The sequence below is a fragment of the Oncorhynchus masou genome, chromosome 17 (assembly GCF_036934945.1).
Source record: "Oncorhynchus masou masou isolate Uvic2021 chromosome 17, UVic_Omas_1.1, whole genome shotgun sequence".
Classification (NCBI taxonomy): Eukaryota; Metazoa; Chordata; class Actinopteri; order Salmoniformes; family Salmonidae; genus Oncorhynchus; species Oncorhynchus masou.
This window is the reverse complement of record NC_088228.1, coordinates 34834283-34856239: the sequence shown is the minus strand read 5'-3', so window position 1 is coordinate 34856239 and position 21957 is coordinate 34834283. Positions and strand designations below refer to the sequence as shown.

Below are 21957 nucleotides of genomic sequence, written 5' to 3'. Positions count from 1 at the left end.
AGATACAGAGAGAAAAAGAGAGACAGAGAGAGACAGAGAGATACAGAGAGAGATAATGAGAGAAAGTGGGAGACCGAGCAAACCCCTATAACAAACTCTGAAGTAACCCTGAAGTTAGGCAACACTTTTTAATGACTGTACAGTTGTCTATACTTAACAAAGCATTTATAATTGATTAGTAAATCATTTTTTCATCATTTTAAATCATTTTTTCATTTTTCATCATTTTTCATCACAATCATTACTTTATTCATAAGATGTTTAATATAGGTCCTTATGAGATTTTTGTGTGGCCTCATCTAAAGTGTGGGCTAATTATACTTTATAAATACTTTATTAATGCATGATGAGCATGATGAGTGACCAGTGTAATTTTTCACAAAAAGATAGACATGCCATTGGTAGACGTTCCAGCAGTACCTGATGCACCTTAAGGTCTGAAAATAACATATCAATGGTAAAAGAATAAGCACACAACACAGGATGTTTAAGGAAATATACAGGATATATATATATATATACTGTGGGGCAAAAAAGTATTTAGTCAGCCACCCATTGTGCAAGTTCTCCCACTTAAAAAGATGAGAGAGGCCTGTATAATTTTCATCATAGGTACACTTCAACGATGACAGACAAAATGAGAAAAAAAATCCAGAAAATCAGATTGTAGGATTTTTAATTAATTAATTTGCAAATTGTGGCGGAAAATAAGTATTTGGTCAATAACAAAAGTTTATCTCAAAACTTTGTTATATACCCTTTGTTGGCAATGACAGAGGTCAAACGTTTTCTGTAAGTCTTCACAAGGTTTCCACACACTGTTGCTGGTATTTTGGCCCATTCCTCCATGCAGATCTCCTCTAGAGCAGTGATGTTTTGGGGCTGTTGCTGGGCAACACAGACTTTCAACTCCCTCCAAAGATTTTCTATGGGGTTGAGATCTGGAGACTGGCTCGGCCTCTCCAGGACCTTGAAATGCTTCTTACGAAGCCACTCCTTCGTTGCCCGGGCGGTGTGTTTGGGATCATCTTCAATGCCCTTGCTGATGGAAGAAGGTTTTCACTCAAAATCTCACGATACATGGTCCCATTCATTCTTTCCTTTACACGGATCACAGTTGTCCTGGTCCCTTTGCAGAAAAACAGCCCCAAAGCATGATGTTTCCACCCCCATGCTTCACAATAGGTTGAGTTGAGTTTTTACCAAAAAGTTATATTTTGGTTTCATCTGACCATATGACATTTTCCCAATCTTCTTCTGGATCATCCAAATGCTCTCGAGCAAACTTCAGACGGGCCTGGACATGTACTGGCTTAAGCAGGGTGACACGTCTGGCACTGCAGGATTTGAGTCCCTGGCGGCGTAGTGTGTTACTGATGGTAGGCTTTGTTACTTTGGTCCCAGCTCTCTGCAGGCCATTCACTAGGTTCTGGGATTTTTTTCTCACCGTTCTTGTGATCATTTTGACCCCACGGGGTGAGATCATACGTGGAGCCCCAGATCGAGGGAGATTATCAGTGGTCTTGTATGTCTTCCATTTCCTAATAATTGCTCCCATAGTTGATTTCTTCAAACCAAGCTGCTTACCTATTGCAGATTCAGTCTTCCCAGCCTGGTGCAGGTCTACAATTTTGTTTCTGGTGTCCTTTGACAGCTCTTTGGTCTTGGCCATAGTGGAGTTTGGAGTGTGACTGTTTGAGGTTGTGGACAGGTGTCTTTTATACTGATAACAAGTTCAAACAAGTGCCATTAATACAGGTAACGAGTGGAGGACAGAGGAGCCTCTTAAAGAAGAAGTTACAGGTTGGTGAGAACCAGAAATCTTGCTTGTTTGTAGGTGATCAAATACTTATTTTCCACCATAATTTGCAAATAAATTCATAAAAAATACTACAATGTGATTTTCTGGATTTTTTTTCTCTCATTTTGGCTGTCATAGTTGAAGTGTACCTATGATGAAAATTACAGGCCTTGCTCATCTTTTTAAGTGGGAGAACTTGCACAATTGGTGGCTGACTAAATACTTTTTGCCCCACTGTAAATACATTTTATTCACAACTGTTGGAAGGACATTGAAGAATTTTAATATGAATGTTCTGCTGATGTTGTCAACCTTGCAATATCGAATTAATCATTAATTAGTCAGATATAGCCTGCTCTACACACAGCAGCTGGCCGGACCGCAAAGTTTTTCTCTAGTGGATTTTTTATTACTGCTGATATGTGATGTATAAATGTTACATGTATGATTTGCATCTATACCTATTACATATATAACCCCTAAATGCTTCCAGTGTGTCAGTCTTTTAACCTTTTTCACACCTGGCCTTGCTTGCCAAAATGGATTGCTCTGAGTGACTCCAATCCACATGTTGATTTTGGTAGAAAAGTCACTGCCAAGAAACACTAACGGATAAAAAAAACATGATCATACACAGCATAGCAACACATCACACCATTCCAAGCATTTTACTGTTTTGGAATACAATGTTCAATATGTTCAAAGATTCTCTATTGCGTGCTTATTGTTTAACCATTGATATGTTCCAGGAGGGTCAGGTACTGCTGGAATTTCTACCATTGGCAACTCCATCTTTTTGTGAGAAATTACACTTGTCACTCAAACTATTCATGAAGTATTTATGAAGTATAAATAGCCCACACTTTAAACAAGGTCGCACAGAAAGACTTAAATAATGATTAGTAAATGGTTTTAACGACCTATGTTAAACATCTTATGAATGGAGTAATGATTAATAAATTATGAAGAAACTATTAACCAATCCATTATAAATACTTAATTACGTGGAGTTATTATAAAGCCCTACCTGAAATTATAATTTGAAACATAAGAAAGCCAAAGTCCTGGCTAAACACAAGAGCCCATCACTGATCAAATGGTCTAAGATAGAGAAAACAGGACAGGCAATGAGCATCAGTCAACACCAAACTGATTTCTGTGATTCAGAATGTTGTGTCAGGAAAGTTCATATCTGATGTCCTGTAAAGGAATAATGACTGATTAGAAACAAATAGCTGCTGAGGTGAGAGATTGCAAAAAACAAAATAATCTCACTGCCCCAGACCGGCCATAGATTGATGATAAGAAAAGGAATTCTGAGTAAGAAAAAATTTCCCTTGAGGAGTTTCACCTGAAAGAGACAAGGCCTATTCACTCTGTGTGTGTGAAACTGTGTGCGCACGCAAGTGTGTGCGTGTCTGTGTGTGTGCACGTATGAGTGAGTGTTCATTTCCCTGGAGGTTTTTTACCTCAAAGTGAGCAGCCCTTCTAATGCACCCTGTGTGTGTGTGTGTGTGTGTGTGTGTGTGTGTGTGTGTGTGTGTGTGTGTGTTCATTTCCTTGTGGAATTAAAGAGAAAAGGAATTAATTAAATTCTCTCTCTCGTCAGACAGGTGAAAACTGGGAATTTAAAACAGTGACTGACTAACTGAGGAGAAGGGGAAGAGAGGAGTGTATGTGAAAGGGTGAAAGAGAGAGTGCGATAGTGATGGATAGAGAGTGGCTGATGACAATACATACAAAGAGAAAGGGAGGGACACGGAGAGGAAGAGGTAGAAAATTACAATGAAGAAGAGAGAGAGAAATAGAAAGATATAGACAAATAGAGAGAGAGAGAGAGAGATAGCCAGACAGAGAAGGGTGTCGAGGAAGCGAGAGATAGACAAATAGAGTGAGAGAGAGTAATGACAGGGGAAGGTCAACTCCATTTCAGACCGAGCCAATCTAATGGATGCAAAACAGCTTGTATATCATTCCTCATACTATAGGAGAGCAGAGAGCAGGGGGTGGTGGGGGGGAGTGGGCTGGTCGAACTCAAGGTGTCATAAAAATATTTTCACATGACTCTCCCCTTCTACTGTAAAATAAATTGCACACCCCCTTCATATAATTAACTCAAAATAATGTTTTATGGCCACAAATAACAATAAATGTAGCGACCCTGTGATAAATGTAGCTACCCTGTGTTTCTAAACGTGGATATCGACTTTGCCACTTACAGAATGCTTTTGTGGCACAGTTGAAAGTCGCGTATATTCATGTTTGTGAAGGGAAGCCAGGCTTCCCCAAAAAATGTACCAATAAAATGTTTTGAAATAAACAAATAATTGAACTTTCGTCTATCTGTGTTTCATAATGTTCCTTCAATTCGCAAGATGCTGAATATATCTCACAGGAGAAAGCATCCGAGACAGCGCCCCTCTGTCTCTCTACGTGTAGGCAGTCTATCTGATACTGTCTGATCCAAACGAGTATGACATTGTTGCCGCCCGTAGCATTGAAGGCAAGGAAAGCAAGCGAGCATCTGGCCTCCCATGACATAAAAAGTATAAAAATGTGCCAATTAGCATTGAGCTAAACTGAGCGAGCTCAACTGTGAATGGTGTCAAGGAAGCCAGCTTCCTCTGGCATCACAGCTATCAAATCCCATTGAGAGTATATGTCATTGACAGTGGCTAGCTAGCCAGCTAGTTAAAATGGGTTTGGAGTTGTGGTTTTACTTCATTCTCCGTACTGGCGAACGATTACAACGGCAATACTGATCCAACCATTAATTCATGCATTGTTGTGCCCCTGGCCTGAGAGGATGGAATTTCAATACGTAGCTAGATGATGAAGGCTAATGTTGGTGAACCTACCAGGTTCTAACCTAACCTACTAATGTTGATGAACCTACAATGGACCTACCAGGTACAACCCCAAATCCGTAAACACGGGCACCCTCTTAGATATCATCCTAACCAACCTGCCCTCCAAATACACCTCTGCTGTCTTTAACCAGGATCTCAGCGATCACTGCCTCATTGCCTGCGTCCATAATGGGTCTGGGTTCAAACGACCACCCCTCATCACTGTCAAACGCTCCCTAAAACACTTCAGCGAGCAGCCCTTTCTAATCAACCTGGCCCGGGTATCCTGGAAGGACATTTACCTTATTTCGTCAGTAGAGGATGCCTGGTTATTCTTTAAAAGTGTTTTCCTCATCATCTTAAATAAGCATGCCCCATTCAAAAAATGTAGAACCAGGAACGGATATAGCCCCTGGTTCACTCCACACCTGACTGCCCTTGACCAGCACAAAAACATCCGGTGGTGTACTGCATTAGCATCGAATAGCCCCCGCAATATGCAACTTTTCAGGGAAGTTAGGAACCAATATATACAGGCAGTTAGGAAAGCAAAGGCTAGCTTTTTCAAACTGAAATTTGCATCCTGTAGCACAAACTCCAAAAGGTTCTGGGACATTGTAAAGTCCATGGAGAATAAGAGCACCTCCTCCCAGCTGCCCACTGAGGCTAGGAAACACTGTTACCACCGATAAATCCGTGATAATTGAGAATTTCATTAAGCATTTTTCTATGGCTGGCCATGCTTTCCACCTTTCCACCATGCTTTCCTACCCCGGTCAACAGCCCTGCACCCCCCACGGCACTTGCCCAAGGCTCCCCATTTCTCCTTCACCCAAATTCAGACAGCTGATTTTCTGAAAGAGCTGCAAAATCTGGACCCCTACAAATCTGCCGGGCCAGACAATCTGGACCCTCTTTTTCTAAAATTATCCACTGCCATTGTTGCAACCCCTATTACTAGTATGTTCAACCTCTCTTTTGTATCGTCTGATATCCCCAAAGATTGGAAAGCTGCCGTGGTCACCTCCTCTTCAAAGAGGGAGACACTCTAGACCCAAACTGCTACAGACCTATATCTATCCTACCCTGCCTTTCTAAGGTCTTCGAAAGCCAAGTTAAATAAACAGATCACCGACCATTTCGAATCTATCTTCTCCTCTATGCAATCTGGTTTCCGAGCTGGTCATGGGTGCACCTCATCCACGCTCAAGGTCCTAAACAATATCATAACCGGCATCGATAAGAGACAATACTGTGTATTCATCAACCTGGCCAAGGCTTTCGACTCTGTCAATCATCACATTCTTATTGGCAGACTCAACAACCTTGGTTTCTCAAATGACTGCCTCGCCTGGTTCAACAACTACTTCTCAGACAGAGTTCAGTGTGTCAAATCGGAGGGCCTGTTGTCCGGACCTCTTGCAGTCTCTATGGGGGTGCACAGGGTTCAATCCTCAGGCCGACTCTTTTCTCTGTATACATCAATGATGTCGCTCTTGCTGCTGGTGACTCTCTGATCCACTTCTACGCAGATGACACCATTTTGTATACTTCTGGCCCTTCTTTGGACACTGTGTTAACTAACCTCCAGACGAGCTTCAATGCCATGCTCTTCAACCGATCGCTGCCCGCACCTGCCCGCCAGTCTAGCATCACTACTCTGGACGGTTATTACTTAGAATATGTGGACAATTACAAATACCTAGGTGTCTGGTTAGACTGTAAACTCTCCTTCTAGACTCACATTAAGTATCTCCAATCCAAAATTAAATCTAGAATCAACTTCCTATTTCGCAAAAAAAGCATCCTTCACTAATGCTGCCAAACATACCCCCGTAAAACTGACTGTCCTACCGATCCTTCACTTCGGTGGTGTCATTTATAAAATAGCCTCCAACACTCTACTCAGCAAATTGGATGCAGTCTATCACAGTGCCATCCGTTTTGTCACCAAAGCCCCATATACCACCCACCACTGCAACCTGTATGCTCTCGTTGGCTGGCCCTCGCTTCATATTTGTCGCCAAACCCACTGGCTCCAGGTCATCTATAAGTCTTTGCTAAGTAAAGCCCCGCCTTATCTCAGCTCACTGGTCACCATAGCAGCACCCACCCGTAGCACGCGCTCCAGCAGGTATATTTCACTGGTCACCCCCAAAGCCAATACTTCCTTCTGCCTCCTTTCCTTCCAGTTCTCTGCTGCCAATGACTGGAACAAATTGCAGAAATCACTGAAGCTGGAGACTCATATCTCCCTCACTGGCTTTAAGCACCAGCTGTCTGAGCAGCTCATAGATCACTTCACCTGTACATAGCTCACATGTAATTAGCCCATCTAACTACCTCATCCCCATACAGTTATCTATTTTATTTATTTTGCTCCTTTGCACCCCAGTATCTCTACTTGTACACTCATCTTCTGCACATCTATCACGCCAGTATTTATTGCAATATTGTAATTATTTCACCACTATGGCCTATTTATTGCCTTACCTCCTTTATCCTACCTCATTTGCACACACCGTTTACAGACTTTTTCTATTGTATTATTGACTGTATATTTGTTTATTCCATGTGTAACTGTGTTGTTGTTTGTGTTGCAATGCTTTGCTTTATCTTGGCCAGGTCGCAGTTGTAAATGAGAACTTGTTCTCAACTAGCCTACCTGGTTAAATAAATGTGAAATAAAAATTTCAAAAAATTAAGTAAAAAACGTTAACTAGCTAACGTTGCCCCTGAATAGAAATGCTAGCGAGCAAGCATTTTAGCCTAGGACCCTTTGATCGTTGGATCATTTTCAAGGCGCTTTACTGGCATGGGAAATATATGTTAACATTGCCAATGCAAGTGAAGTAGATACTACACAAAAGTGAAATAAAATAATGAACAGTAAACATTACACTCATAGAACTTCCAAAAAGATAAAGACATTACAAATGTCCTATTATGTATATATACAGTGTTGTAAAGATGTGCAAATGGTTAAAGTACAAAAGGGAAAATAAATAAACATAAATATAGGTTGTATTTACAATTGTGTTTTTTCTTTACTGGTTGCCCTTTTCTTGTGGCAACAGGTCACAAATCTTGCTGCTGTGATGGCACAGTCTGGTATTTCACCCAGTGGATATGGGAGTTTAACAAAATCAGGTTTGTTTTCAAATTCTCTGTGGATCTGTGTAATCTGAGGGAAATATGTGTCTCTAATATGAACATACATTTGGCAGGAGGTAAGAAAGTACTGCTCAGTTTCCACCTCATTTTGTGGGCAGTGTGCACATAGCCTGTCTTCTCTTGAGAGTCAGGTCTGCCTACGGCGGCCATTCTCAATAGCAAGACTATGCTCACTGAGTCTGAACATAGTCAAAACTTTCCTTATGTTTGGGTCAGTGACAGTGGTCAGGTATTCTGCCACTGTGTACTCTCTGTTTAGGGCCAAATAGCATTCTAGTTTGCTCTGTTTTTTTTGTGTTAATTCTTTCCTATGAGTCAAGTAATTATCTTTTTGTTTTTTCATGATTTGGTTGGGTCTCGTTGTGTTGTTGATAATTCCTTCTCGCATCTACGCTCTCCTCCTCTTACCTTCTCCCTTCGCTTGTGGACTTCAGTGCACAGCACATCAGCTGTCTGTGACCAGGCAGAATTAACTTCCCAAGCCAAACCTTCATATCATAACCACCTAACGCTACACACAGCCTACGTCGTTGTCACCATATTAGTATGGCCCCAGGGGCAATACATTTATAAAACTAAAACCTTACCTTGACTTGTAAGAGTTCCAGTGTTGAATAGCCATAGCCAGCTAGGTTTGAGTAGGCTAAACTAGCTAGCTGCATTTGCTAGCTAAGTAAGTAGAAATTAAAATGGAAAAAAAATAAACATAGCTAGCTCTCTGTCTCTCTTTCTCTTGCTTCCCCTTCATTTTTTAGGAAATTAATTAAAGAACTTTTCAACTACTGTCTTTTTTCTGTTTGAGTCAACTCCTCACCACATTTTATGCACTGCAGTGCTAGCTAGCTGTAGCTTATTATTTCAGTACTAGAGTCATTCTCTGATCCTTTGATTGGGTGGACAACATGACAGTTAATGCTGCAAGAGCTCTGATAGGTTGAAGAACGTCCTCCAGAAGTGCTAATTACTGTGTAAGTCTATGGAAGTGGGTGAGAACCACAAGCCTCCAGAGGAGGACGGAAACTAGGTGTCCTCCGGCTACACCATGGTGCTACCCTACAGAGTGCTGTTGAGCCTACTGTAGACCTTAATTGAAGATTTATTTAATACATTATTTGGGAGCATGTGAATATATTTAGTATAGTTTTATCTAAAAAGGATAACTTAATGTTTCACTGTTATTATTCTTTATGAAATACACTGAGGAGGATGGTCCTCCTCTTCCCTCCTCCGAGGAGCCTCCACTGACATACTGTCACACCCTGACCATAGTTTGCTTTGTATGTTTCTAAGTTTTGTTTGGTCAGGGTGTGATCTGAGTGGGCATTCTATGTTACATGTCTAGTTTGTCTATTTCTATGTTTGGCCTGATATGGTTCTCAATCAGAGGCAGGTGTTAATCATTTTCTCTGATTGGGAACCATATTTAGGTAGCCTGTTTGGTGTTGGGTTTTGTGGGTGATTGTTCCCGTCTCTGTGTTTGCACCAGATAGGGCTGTTTCGGTTTTTCACATCTCTTGTTTTGTTAGCCTATTCATGTATAGTTTCTTTATTAAAGAACCATGAATAATAACCACGCTGCGTTTTGGTCCGCCTCTTCTTCGACTCAAGAAAACCGTTACACATACACAGTACAAATATTTTTTTAAGTGACCAGGATTTCACAATAAAGTCAGGGATTTATTTCCATTGTGGTCCCTATTTTCTACATAAATACATATACAATTACATAGATAACAGACACATTACAGAGATACAGAAAAAAAAGAACGACCTCCAGATGAGTGTGAGAGGGGAGTTTAAGCACAATTCTTCCAAGCTTGTTTTGGCTGGTCTGTAGCTTATCCTTTAGATGTTTGGGGCTGCTGGTGAACCATGATGTGCAGGCATAATAAAAGTGACAATAGACTAGCAAACTTGCCAGAGTCTTGAGGGTGCATGTAGCTAGAAAGTACAGTGGGGAGAACAAGTATTTGACACACTGCCGATTTTGCAGGTTTTCCTACTTACAAAGCATGTAGAGGTCTGTAATTTATATCATAGGCACACTTCAACTGTGAGAGACGGAATCTAAAACATAAATCCAGAAAATCACATTGTATGATTTTTAAGTAATTCATTTGTATTTTATTGCATGACATAAGTATTTGATCACCAACCAACCAGTAAGAATTCCGGCTCTCACAGACCTGTTAGTTTTTCTTTAAGAAGCCCTCCTGTTCTCCACTCATTACCTGTATGACCTGAATGCAAAGTGTCAGGTCTGGAGGAAACCTGGCACAGCTCATCACCTGGCCAATACCATCCCTATGGTAAAGCATGGGGATGGCAGATTCATGAGGCGGCAGGTAGCATTGAGCCAGTAACCGAAAGGTTGCTGGATTGAACCCCTGTGCTGACAAGGTAAACATCTTTCGTTCTGCCCTGAACAAGGCAGTTAACCCACTGTTCCCCGGTAGGCCATCATTGTAAATAAGAATTTGTTCTTAATTGACATGCCTAGTTAAATAAAGGTTAAACAAAACATTTAAAAATTAAAATGCTGCTGGGATGTTTTTCAGTGGCAGGGACTGGGAGACTAGTCAGGATCGAAGAAAAGATGAACAGACGCAGGCTGCCTTATTGTTCCTAGAATTTCTAACCAAACAGATGGAGGCAGGGCTTTCTCCTATATAAATACATTTTTATAGATTAGTCTGCCTATCCATGTGAGAGATGCTGTCTCCTTCTAGACCTTTAAGTTTTTACTGATCTCTTCAGTAGGTCCAATGATTGACTGTAGTCTGGCCCAGGTGTGTGAAGGTGAACGGCAAGGCACTGGAGCGATGTACCGCCCTTGCTGTCTCTGCCTGGCCGGCTCCCCTCTCTCCACTGGGATTCTTGGTCTCTGACCCTATTACGGGGAATGAGTCACTGGCTTACTAGTGCTCTACCATGCCATCCCTAGGAGGTGTGTCACTTGAGTGGGTTGAGTCACAGACGTGATCTTTCCTGTCTGGTTTTGCACCCCCTTGGGCTCGTGCGGGGGAGGAGATATTTGTGGACTATACTCAGCCTGGTCTCAGTGAGTAAGTTGATGGTCTGTTTATATCCCTCTAGTGGTGTGGGGTCTGTGCTTTGGCAAAGTGGGTGTGGTCATATCCTGCCTGGTTGGACCTGTCCGGGGATATAGTTGGACGGGGCCAGCCTCCAGTATCTATGATGCAATAGTTTATGTGCTGGGGGGCTAGGGTCAGTCTGTTATATCTGATGTAATTTTCCTGTCTTATCTGTTGTCCTGTGTGAATTTAAGTATGCTCCCTCTAATTCTCTCCCTCTCGCTCTCTCTCTCCCTCCACTCCCAGAGGACCTGAGCCCTAGGACCTGAGCCCTAGGACTAACTGGCCTGATGACTCCTGGCTGTCCCCAGTTCACCTGGTCATGCTGCTGCTCCAGTTTCAACTGCTCTATGGAATCCTGACCTGTTTACCGGACGTGTTACCTTGTTCCGGACCTGCTGTTTTGACTCTCTCTCTCTCTCTACTGCACCTGCTGTCTCGACCTCTGAATGCTTGGCTATGAAAAGACAACTGACATTTACTCCTGAGATACTGATCCGTTGTATCCACTACAACCGCTGTGATTATTATTTGACCCTGCTGGTCATCCATGAACGTTTGAACATCTTGAAGAACAATCTGGCCTTCATGGCCATGCACTCTAAAAATCTCCACCCGGCACAGCCAGAAGGACTGAACACACCTCAGAGCCTGGTTCCTTTCTAGGTTTTTTCATAGGTTGCTGCATTTCTAGGGAGTTTTTCCATGCCACCGTGCTTCTACATCTGCGTTGCTTGCTGTTTGGGGTTTTAGGCTGGGTTTCTTTTTTTTATCACTTTATGACATCTGCGGATGTAAAAAGGGCTTTATAAATACATTTGATTGAATGGCGCAAAGTACAGAGGCATGCTTGATGAAAACCTGCTCCAGAGCGCTCAGGACCTCAGACTGGGTTGAAGGTCCACCTTGCAACAGGACAATGGCCCTCAGAACACAGCCAAGACAAAGCAGGAGTGGCTTTGGGACAAGTTTCTGAATGTCCTTGAGTGGCCCAGCCAGAGTTGGGCCCAGAATTGAACCCGATCGAACATCTCTGGAGAGACCAAGCTTCATGCTTCATGCCCAAGAATTAATGGTACTGAGTAAAGGGTCTGAATACTCTTCAAGGTGTTGAAAGCATTCCACAGTCAATGCTTCTCACAGTTGCGTCCAATTGGCTGGATGTCCTTTGGGTGGTGGACCATTCTTGGTCCCCATTGTAAAGGCTGGAGCTGAATGCATAATGTGAATGTTCTTCACAATGCATCTGACAGTATATTGCTGTTCAGTTGTTGATAAAATGGCTACTGTGGATCAAAACAATTTGACAGGGAGGTAAGAGTCGTGGTTTGAGATGCACAGTCAATTTCAGTATGCAAGTGATATAGATAGGTATGTTTACGTGGATGGGATACTTGGCACGGTATGTAAGCAGTATAGCCAATGGGATGTTAGACACAGTGTGTAATCACGGCTGTACCAGTAGGTACTGTATGTGTACGTGGATGGGATGCTCAGACCAAAGAGAGGTATTTGTATGTGGATCAGCAGGCTCCCTGGCTCCCACGCTGTAAAGGCTCAACCAATAGGAACTGTCGCTAGGGTTTCAACGCTAAGTGTAAAAGGGAGAGAGCGAGAGCGAGAGCGAGAGCGAGAGAGCGAGAGAGCGAGAGATCGAGAGAGAGAGAGAGAGAGAGAGACTGACTGACTGACTGACTGACTGACTGACTGACTGAATCTCCATCACACCAGGTTCACACACAAACATGCACAGTTGTGGAGATTCTGTAAACAAGGACCTTGGCAAACACAGCACAGCGAGTCGACAACATAGCAAGGCGAGGGTGTTTCAGGAACAGGCTAGGAAAAGAAGACAGAAGAGATTGAATGATATGGAAAGAAGAGGAGAGTGCACAAAGAGGTGGGAAAAGAAGGGAAGAGTTGTGGGAAAAGAGGAGAGGAAGCTTGACGCTACAGTATCTTCTACTCTGTGCTTTCTATTGGGGTTATTGGGAGGTCAGAGATGGTTTGCTGAATGAGAGCAGACTGGTGATGAACACATGAAGTGTTTCAAAAATACGTTTTCATGTGATCACATGATTTTATTTTAAGTTAATGCAATAACGTGTGACAGTATGTAAAGCGACATGTGATTACATGAAACTACACGTGAAAACATTTGGTCACTTTTGAACATTTGGTCATGATTTCACGTGAAATCATGTTATATTCCACATGTAAAATTATGTGAAATACTTTTTCTGTAAGGGAATCCTCATTATATTCTCCAGTCCCCCTATTACACACACACACGCACACACGCACACACGCACACACACATATACATATACAGTGGAGTTTTGATCAGATTGCCTGCGGGTCCCTCGTTAGCACCGATAAGCAGATGTGACATCCAACCTCAGGTATGGCTGAGGCTCGAAGGCTCCAGAGCTTCGGCAGGCAGCCCAGAGGAGATAGTGCTGTGGTCAGACTGTGCTTATTACCCTCCACACATCTTGAGGGGAGCTCGGGGCCCGAGCAGACACACAGACACTGAGAGATGAGGCTACTCTCAAGGGGATAATCTGCTGACAGACAAGTCCCAGGCCGGAGTTCACACTTTACCTTTCTCTCTTCCACTCACTCACCCGCTCTTTTCTCCTATCCACATGTCCTCTTCTGTCTCTTTCTTTCGCTCTCGGTTTTATACTCATTACTTTACTCTCTCGTTCTCTCTCTCTCTCTCTCTCTCTCTCTCTCGCTTACACACACTCCTCTCTGCCAGAGAGGTCACAGCTGATGTCCCAATTATGTCCAAGTGGACCGAGAATAATCAGTCTGTGTGCACACAGCTGCGTGTGTGCACATGTGCTTGTGTGTGTGTGTGTGTAATCTCCCCATGCCTTCTGTGAACAGGGGTATCAGATTCACCGGCGGAATGTCATGAGGGGATTTAAAATTATGACCAGGACAACAGGCATTCCTCCTCCCTTCCCTCTTTCCACCCATCTTCTCCACTCCTTCCACTTAACTTTACAGATCTGTCTTCCAGCAATGAGTAGCAGAATAACTGATGGATTTACGAATGCGCAACATCCGTTGAATATGACTGGTCCGTAAATGTCAGCAAAATAACGTAATTCAATTGTTGCCAGCAGCACAGTTACAGTCACCAACGTTCTAGATGACATGAAAGACTAACCAGCTCTGCTAGGGTGAGAAAAATGGCTAGTGAGGTGTTTTCTCATTTATGTCTGGAAGTAGCTAGCAAGCTAGCCAACTTTAGCCAGTTACCTTGGGTGCTTGACTGCTGTTGTGAGGTCTGAACGCTCGGATCAACCCTAGTCCTCGTCCAGTGTGCGCTCTGAATGCTCTGAGTGAAACACTCTGAATTTATGAACTCTGATAACGCTATGAATTTACGACAGCCCAGAGCGTACTCTGAGTGCACTCTGGCACTCCAGAGTGAATTTTATGAACACACCCATAATGACAACTATGCCTGTGTTTGCGATGTCATATGGCCATTAGGTGGGTGTTTGTGTTGTCATATTGGCCAAATAGAACTTGGCCCGTGATATTTTATTTGTCATAATGGCCATTTAAAATGAGAACTCCGATTGTGACGTCATAATGTCCATTTGAGATTAGAACTCGGGTTGTGTTTGTGATGTCATAAGAACAGAACTCTGTGTTTATGACATGATAACAGTCATTTACATTCATAACAGGGTGTGCTTGTAATATTATAATGGCCATTGAAGATCCGGCTCGGAAACGACACCTGTCACTCATGAGTTTCTTCACATCATGTCCAAGAAACTCAAGACTCTTAAAGCCTTCTAAAACAGAATAAACTAAGCGCTTCTAAATCAGATGAAATGCTTTTGGTTTTGGGAGAACACTGATAAATAATAGAAGAGCGTTTTGGGGTAAATAATGGTGAGGTGCTTTTTTGCATCTACCCATAAACTATTCAGATAGCAAAAAAATAACCTCAAACAGATGCCCTAAGTTACATACATACATGGACGTTATACACAGACGTTATGCACAGGAAAATAAATATGCAGTACAGCAAAAGCCACATGTGCACACACAGAGGGAGGCACACACAAAAACATGCTGATGCATGCACGTACACGCATACTGTAGATATATTGATGCACCACAGGCATATGCACATAAAGAAATAGCTGATTTTATCCGAGTACCTCAACCAATCCAGTGCCTCCCCATCTGCTTAGTATGTGCTGCAATTTATTCGAGGATGGATAAAAGTTTTAAAAAATCTGTTCTGTTCATCCAACAGCGGGACAAACGAAGTGGTGGTGGGAGGATGGAGGGAAAGAGAAAAAGAAGGGAGATAAAGAGAGAAAAGTGCTTGAGGAAAGATGCTGACAACTCCCAGTGTTTAAAAATAGTTTCAAGTTTTATTAGTCGTATGTATCCTGAATAGCGACGTTCCAAAACCAAAAACAATTGTGATCCTAATTTTGCCCGGAAACACATTAATTATTAATTCTGGACCAATGACACGCGGAGAGAAGGACAAAGAGTCAAAGCTCTATTCTGACTTGCATAATACATTCATGAATCAATGTTAAAAAATGAGGAGGAGAGAAGGAGAGGGAGAGAGAAGTGACGAGAGAGCCAAGGATTCAGAGGCCTTGTGAGCCTCGGAGGGGGAGAGAAAAGGGAAATAGAAAGTGGAGAGAAGGTTAAGAATTTGTTATTAACTGACTTGCCTAGTTAAATAAAGGTTAACAAGGAGGCACAGATAAACAGAACACCACACAAAAGCCAGGAAACTGACAGACTGCAGACAGGCTGAGATGAAGAGAGAGCTGTGTAGAAACAAATGAAAAGAGAGAGGGTGAATTGATCTTGTCTACAAATGTAGATCTTGGTAAACACAGATAAAGTACGGAAGCGATGTGTGAGTACAGGAGGAATGAAAAATAACCAATTTCTTTTGTTTTAAGGGAGGTGCTTGTGAGTGTATACTTGGGTGAAAATCCAAGGTGGAATACTGAAAAGAGAGACCTGTATAAGAGAGATGCAGCAACCAATTTAGACTTCTGAAAGCACAACATGTAGACACAAAGCATATATTTATATCTATATCAAATGTCAAAAGAGAATTTAGCTTTTTCTTTTGCATCCAAATCATTATTTTTATGTAACTGGAAAGGGGGATACCTAGTCATTTAACCCCTCATGTTATAGAAGGGTCCAGACACGATTTCCCTTATTCTAAAGACAGTTACCCCAACCAGCAAGTCCTTTCCTGATCCTCATTGTGCAGTACAGAAGAAGCATTTTCATGTAAAAAAAAAAACACAAACAAATGCTCCAAAAAAATCAAAATACATCCTTTTAGAAACGGGAAAGCTCTCAATATAGGTCTTAAGATGCTGTACACACAAAATGGAACATTATCCACAACGCTATATTCCATTTTGTTGTGACTCAAATTAACCTCTCCGTCCATTCTAGCAACAGGCTTCACAGAGTGAAGGGAGAAGAACAACTGGATAGGGGAAACAGCTCTAGTTGCACATTATGGAATATAACATTGTGGATAAAGTTCAGAATGACATAATTGCATGTGTACAATATCTAAAGACCTGCATTACTATACTGAGAGCTTTTTGTTTCTAAAAATATCTATTTGGCTGTTTTTGGAGTATTTGTTCATGCTTTTTCAGAGCCCCAGTACTGCACAAGGTCCTGTGAGGTGAAAAGGGTCCTGTGAGGTCCTGATAGAGAGAGAAAAAGGGAGAGAGCGAGAAATGACAAAGACAGAGAGAGAGGATATAGAGGCAGAAGGGGATGGAGAAACAGAGAGAGAGATAGAGAGAGGACGACAGAGACAAAGGAGGATAGAGACAGAGGAGGCATCTTGTCATGGGTCATTTTAATCATTGTCACCCAAACAAGCCAGAAGGACAGAGTGTGTTAAGGGATTTACAATGCCACACACACAGTCACGCAATGCCAAAATACAGTATAGCATGCTATTCTTAAAACTCTCTTACACATGTACACAGACAGTACACATACGTAAAAACACACACATGCATGCACACATACACACACTCTCCTTTCTTTATCTCACTGACAGAAATACTGAGCTACTGTAGCAACATGAACAAGCAATAGCCTAAATGAAAATGTCGCTTTCGTCTCCACTCTACAATTCACAATGCAAGGGCCAGCAAGAAAAACGTAAGGAAAAAGTTGAGTTGACTGTGCAATGCAGTGTATGATTCGACACAATTTTATAATAAGTGGAGCAGCTAGGCAAAGCAAAAGCATGCGTGTGTGTGTGCACCAGTGCAGGCTGATGAAGGGAGGACGGCCCATAACAATGGCTGGAACGGAGCAAATGGAATGGCATCAAACACTGTGTCTGATGTTGTTGATACTTTTCCCCTGATTCCGCTCTAGTCATAACCATGTGCCCGTCCTCCCCAATTAAAAGTGCCACCAACCTCCTGTGGTGAGCATATCCGTGTATGTGTGTGTGTGTGTGTGTGTGTGTGTGTGTGTGTGTGTGTGTGCGTGTTTGTGTGTAACTTGCACTTTAGTATCATATATATAGTCACAGCGTATGTGACAAAGCAAAAGGACATTGTGACCGCTGTATGCCTCCAGTCCCTGAGGAGTATGATGTCTGTGTGCGTGCCTGTGTGTGTATTGTATATTCACATTGGTGAACTGTCTTCGGGCTTTCGCAGGGCCTGTTTGTGTTGCAGTGAGGCAGAACTAACGGCTGAAGCACTGCGCCCTCACAACATTGTGTGTGTGTGTGTGTGTGTGTGTGTGTGTGTGTGTGTGTGTGTGTGTGTGTGTGTGTGTGTGTGTGTGTGTGTGTGTGTGTGTGTGTGTGTGTGTGTGTGTGTGTGTGTGTGTGTGTGTGTGTGTGTGCATGCACGCATATGGATGTGCGTGTGTGTTTGCATCTACAATGGAGGCTATATCAGCTGCAGCGCCAAAGAATACTACGAAGCACTTATCTACAAAACCACCCAGTCTTAAAGCACCCTATTCCCTACAAAGTGCACTGCTTTTGACCAGAGCTCACTACATAGGGTATGGGTGTCATTGGGTGCCATCCAACCTGGAATACCTGATGGTCAAATGCTGACCCTTCTATCTCCCTAAAGCCGTGACGAAAACATCTCAAGCCAACATCTCACTGGCACTCAATGATCTGTACGAGGCTTTAAACAAGCAGGAAACTGCGCACCCAGAGGCTGCACTTATTGTAGTCGGGGATTTTAACTCTGCGTCACTAAGGGCCCTTAATGCCCTCCCCCTGACCCCCCTTCGGCAAATCAGATCGTAACGCTATACTCCTACTTCCTGTATACAAGCAAAAGCTCAAGCAGGAAGGGCCTGTGACACGCTCTATAGAGAAATGGTCAGATAAAGTGGAGGTTACGCTACAAGACTGCTTTGTTGGCACGGACTGGAATATGTTCTGGGACTGTGACGAGTGATGGCTTTGACGAGTTTTTGACATCATAAGAAAGTGCATCGGTGACGTTGTCCCCTCAATGAAAGTTTACTGCTTTCCCAACCAAAAGCCCCGGATGAACAATGAGATACGCGCCAAGCTAAAGGTCAGAGACACCGCACATAGGGCTATAGCAGCTAAGGCTTTTCATACACTACACAACTTCTAAAATCTTACATTACACATTGATTCCGTAGTTGATCCAGCCCTGAGTTTCTCGATTATCGTTGGAAAAAAATGCAGACACACAAACAGTGAGTTGCTTTATTAGTGTGCACATTATTACGTGCAGAAACATCCCAAAAGATACGAAGGAGCAGAATATGGATTTAATATGAAATTATCTTTTTGGTTTCTGTCATGGTAGCACACAATATTGGTGGAGTTCATTTTGCACGAGATTTGACTTAAGGACCATAGGAATGATCTAGAATAAGCAAACTCCGCTCATCTGGGGCATTGGGCCATGTAAAACAATCTCGCCCATTTAAAAGGCAGCCACATTCTCTCCACAGCTCCACTACTTTGTCTTCCATCACTTCAGGCAACACAATGCGTGTTGCTTTCTTCTTCGCCATCGTTGTTTTGGTCCCACATGCTGAGTGCTCATTGGCTCTTGGCAGCAGTCCTTGCCCAATCACGTCGCAGCACTGCTCATACTACATTATCGGGACATCCAATAGGGGTCCGGAGAATGGAAAAGCCATCATCGGTGTGTCCTTGACCTGCTCAAACTATGCGAGTCCCGATGTACTGATCCTAGCCCAAGTTCATAGGATTTCACCCCGATCATGAAAACGTGTCTGGAATGGCAAAATCATGTAGTGTTTCCCCAGCATAACCCTGAGGCTACAGTCGAGGATAAGAACGCTTAGAAGAAGTCCCACTCCCTCCACAGGCCATCAAACATGCGAAAAGACAATACAGGAATAAGGTGGAATCCTACTACACCGTCTCCAACGCCCGACACATGTGACAAGAACTACAGTCTATTACAGATTATAAAAGAGGACCCAGTTTTAAACTACCCAACGATGACTCAGACGAATGGAATGCTTTTATACGACTCCTTATCAGACGAATGTAATGCTTTTATACACGCTTCAACAAAAACAACACAGAGCCTTGCTGGAGGGCCCCCGTTGTTCCAGAGGATTGGATGATCTCGGACTGACGTTAGTAAGACTTTAATCGGGTCAACAATCGTTATTGGGCCCCAGGGCCAGAAGTTATTCAAGTGTGCGTCCTCAGGGCATGAGCAGACCAGTTCGCTGGCATCTTCACATACTTCTACTTTATCTCAGTCTATAATCCCTACATGTTTCAAGCTGACTACCATCATTCCTGTTCCCAAAAACTCTAAGGCAATGTGCCACAATGACTACTGCTCTGTAGCAGTCATATCAGTAATAATGTCATCATGAAGTCCTTTGAAATGCTGATCATGGCACACATCAACTCCATCATCGCAGACATCCTGGACCCACTCCAATTAGCATACCACCCCAACAGATCCGCACATGACGCAATCTCAATTGCACTCCACACTGCTCCCACCCAGACAAGAGAGAATTCTGTTCATCGACTACAGCTCAGTGTTCAACACCATAGTGCCCTCCAAGCTCATCAACAAGCTTGGCAACCTGGAACTGAACACCTCCCTTTGCAACTGGTGAGGGTAGGCAAAAAGCACCTCCGCCACACTGACCCTCAACATGGGGGCCCATAGGAGTGTGTGCTTAGTCCCCTCCTGTACTCCCTGTTTACCCACAACTGTGTGGCCACGAATGACTCCAACTCCATTATTACGTTTGCTGACGACATGACTGTGGTTCGCCTGATCACTGACAATGATGACACAGGTGGAGGTCAGAGTCCTTTTAGTGTGGTGGGATCAGGAGTGGAGTAGGTCAAGAGCTTCAAATTCCTCTGTGTCCACATCACTGAGGACCTAACATGGTCCTCTCACACCAGCACAGTCGTGAAGATGGCACGACAATGCCTTTTCCCTCTCAGGAGGCTGAAGAGATTTGGTATGGGCCCTCAGGACCTTTTACAGGTGCACAATCAAAAGCATCCTCACTGGTTGTATCTCTGCCCATAAACACAAAGCCCTACAGAGAGTGTTGCGGAGGGCCCAGCACATCAATGGGTGCGAACTCCCGGCCATCCAAGACATTCATGCCACCTGAGTCATGGACTGTTTTCTCTGCTCCCGTTCGGTAGGCAGTACCGGAGTATTGGGTCTCGGACCAACAGGCTCAGAGACAGCTTCTTTCCCCAGGCAATAAGAGACTGTTGAATAGCTACCCTTCTCCCACAGATTATCCACACTGACTACATGCACTGACTCTATGCTCATCCATAGCTCTCTACCATTCAGGCACACACTCCTACACGGACACTCTTCTCATTCATGCATACACACATACCCACATACACACACTCTCATGCACCCCTGCTCAAACACTCACTACTGAGGCCACACACATGCTGCCATAGTGATTATAGTGACTACTATTACCATTCGCAGCTGCTACGTTGATTATTATGATTATCATTATCGTTGGTAGTTATCCTGCTACTAGTCACTTTACCCTTGTTTACATACCTACATGTACATATTGTACCAACCTCAATTATTCCAGTACCCCTGCACATTGGATTTATGGTATTGGTGTAACGGATGTGAAACAGCTAGCTTAGTTAGCGGTGCGCGCTAAATAGCGTTTCAATCGGTGACGTCACTTGTTCTGAGACCTTGAAGTAGTAGTTCCCCTTGCTCAGCAAGGGCTGCGGCTTTTGTGGAGCGATGGGTAACGATGCTTCGAGGGTGACTGTTGTTGATGTGTGCAGAGGGTCCCTGGTTCGCGCCCAGGTATGGGCGACGGGACGGTTTAAAATTCTACTGTTACATTGATGCTGTTGACCCGGATCACTGGTTGCTGCGGAAAAGGAGGAAGGTCAAAAGGGGGGTGAGTGTAATGGATGTGAAACGGCTAGCTTAGTTAGCGGTGCACGCTAAATAGCGTTTCAATCGATGACGTCACTTGCTCTGAGACCTTGAAGTAGTAGTTCCCCTTGCTCTGCAAGGGCAGCGGCTTTTGTGGAGCGATGGGTAACGACGCTTTGAGGGAGACTGTTGTTGATGTGTGCAGAGGGTCCCTGGTTCACGCATGGGTATGGGCGAGGGGACGGTCTAAAGTTATGCTGTTACATTGGCACCGACCTGTATATAACTGCATTACTGTGTTTCTCTTCTTTTTTTCCCCTCTTGTATTTTATGTGTTTTTCTTCTTATCTATAGAGAAATTCCACGTTAAAGCAATTATGCTGAGACTCTGTTTTTCACTTTAAAATGTATGCCAAACATATCAACCACCAACAAAAAACGGCCATTAATAATTCAAATCTCCCATTGCTGCAGGATTATTTTCCTGCTGTAGCAAACTCGCTCAAATTAAGATCCTGTACAACTCCATGCACAATGACTACTTTGAACAATTTACACAGTAAAAAAAAAACTATTTTAGA

At 43.2% G+C, this 21957-nt stretch overlaps 1 protein-coding gene across 1 annotated transcript in view; it reads right to left on the bottom strand.

Annotated features, from left to right (window-relative positions):
* Positions 1–21957, bottom strand: part of LOC135558923 (leucine-rich repeat and immunoglobulin-like domain-containing nogo receptor-interacting protein 3) — a 63281-nt gene that overhangs the window by 22106 nt on the left and 19218 nt on the right. The gene's annotated exons all lie outside the window — the stretch shown is intronic.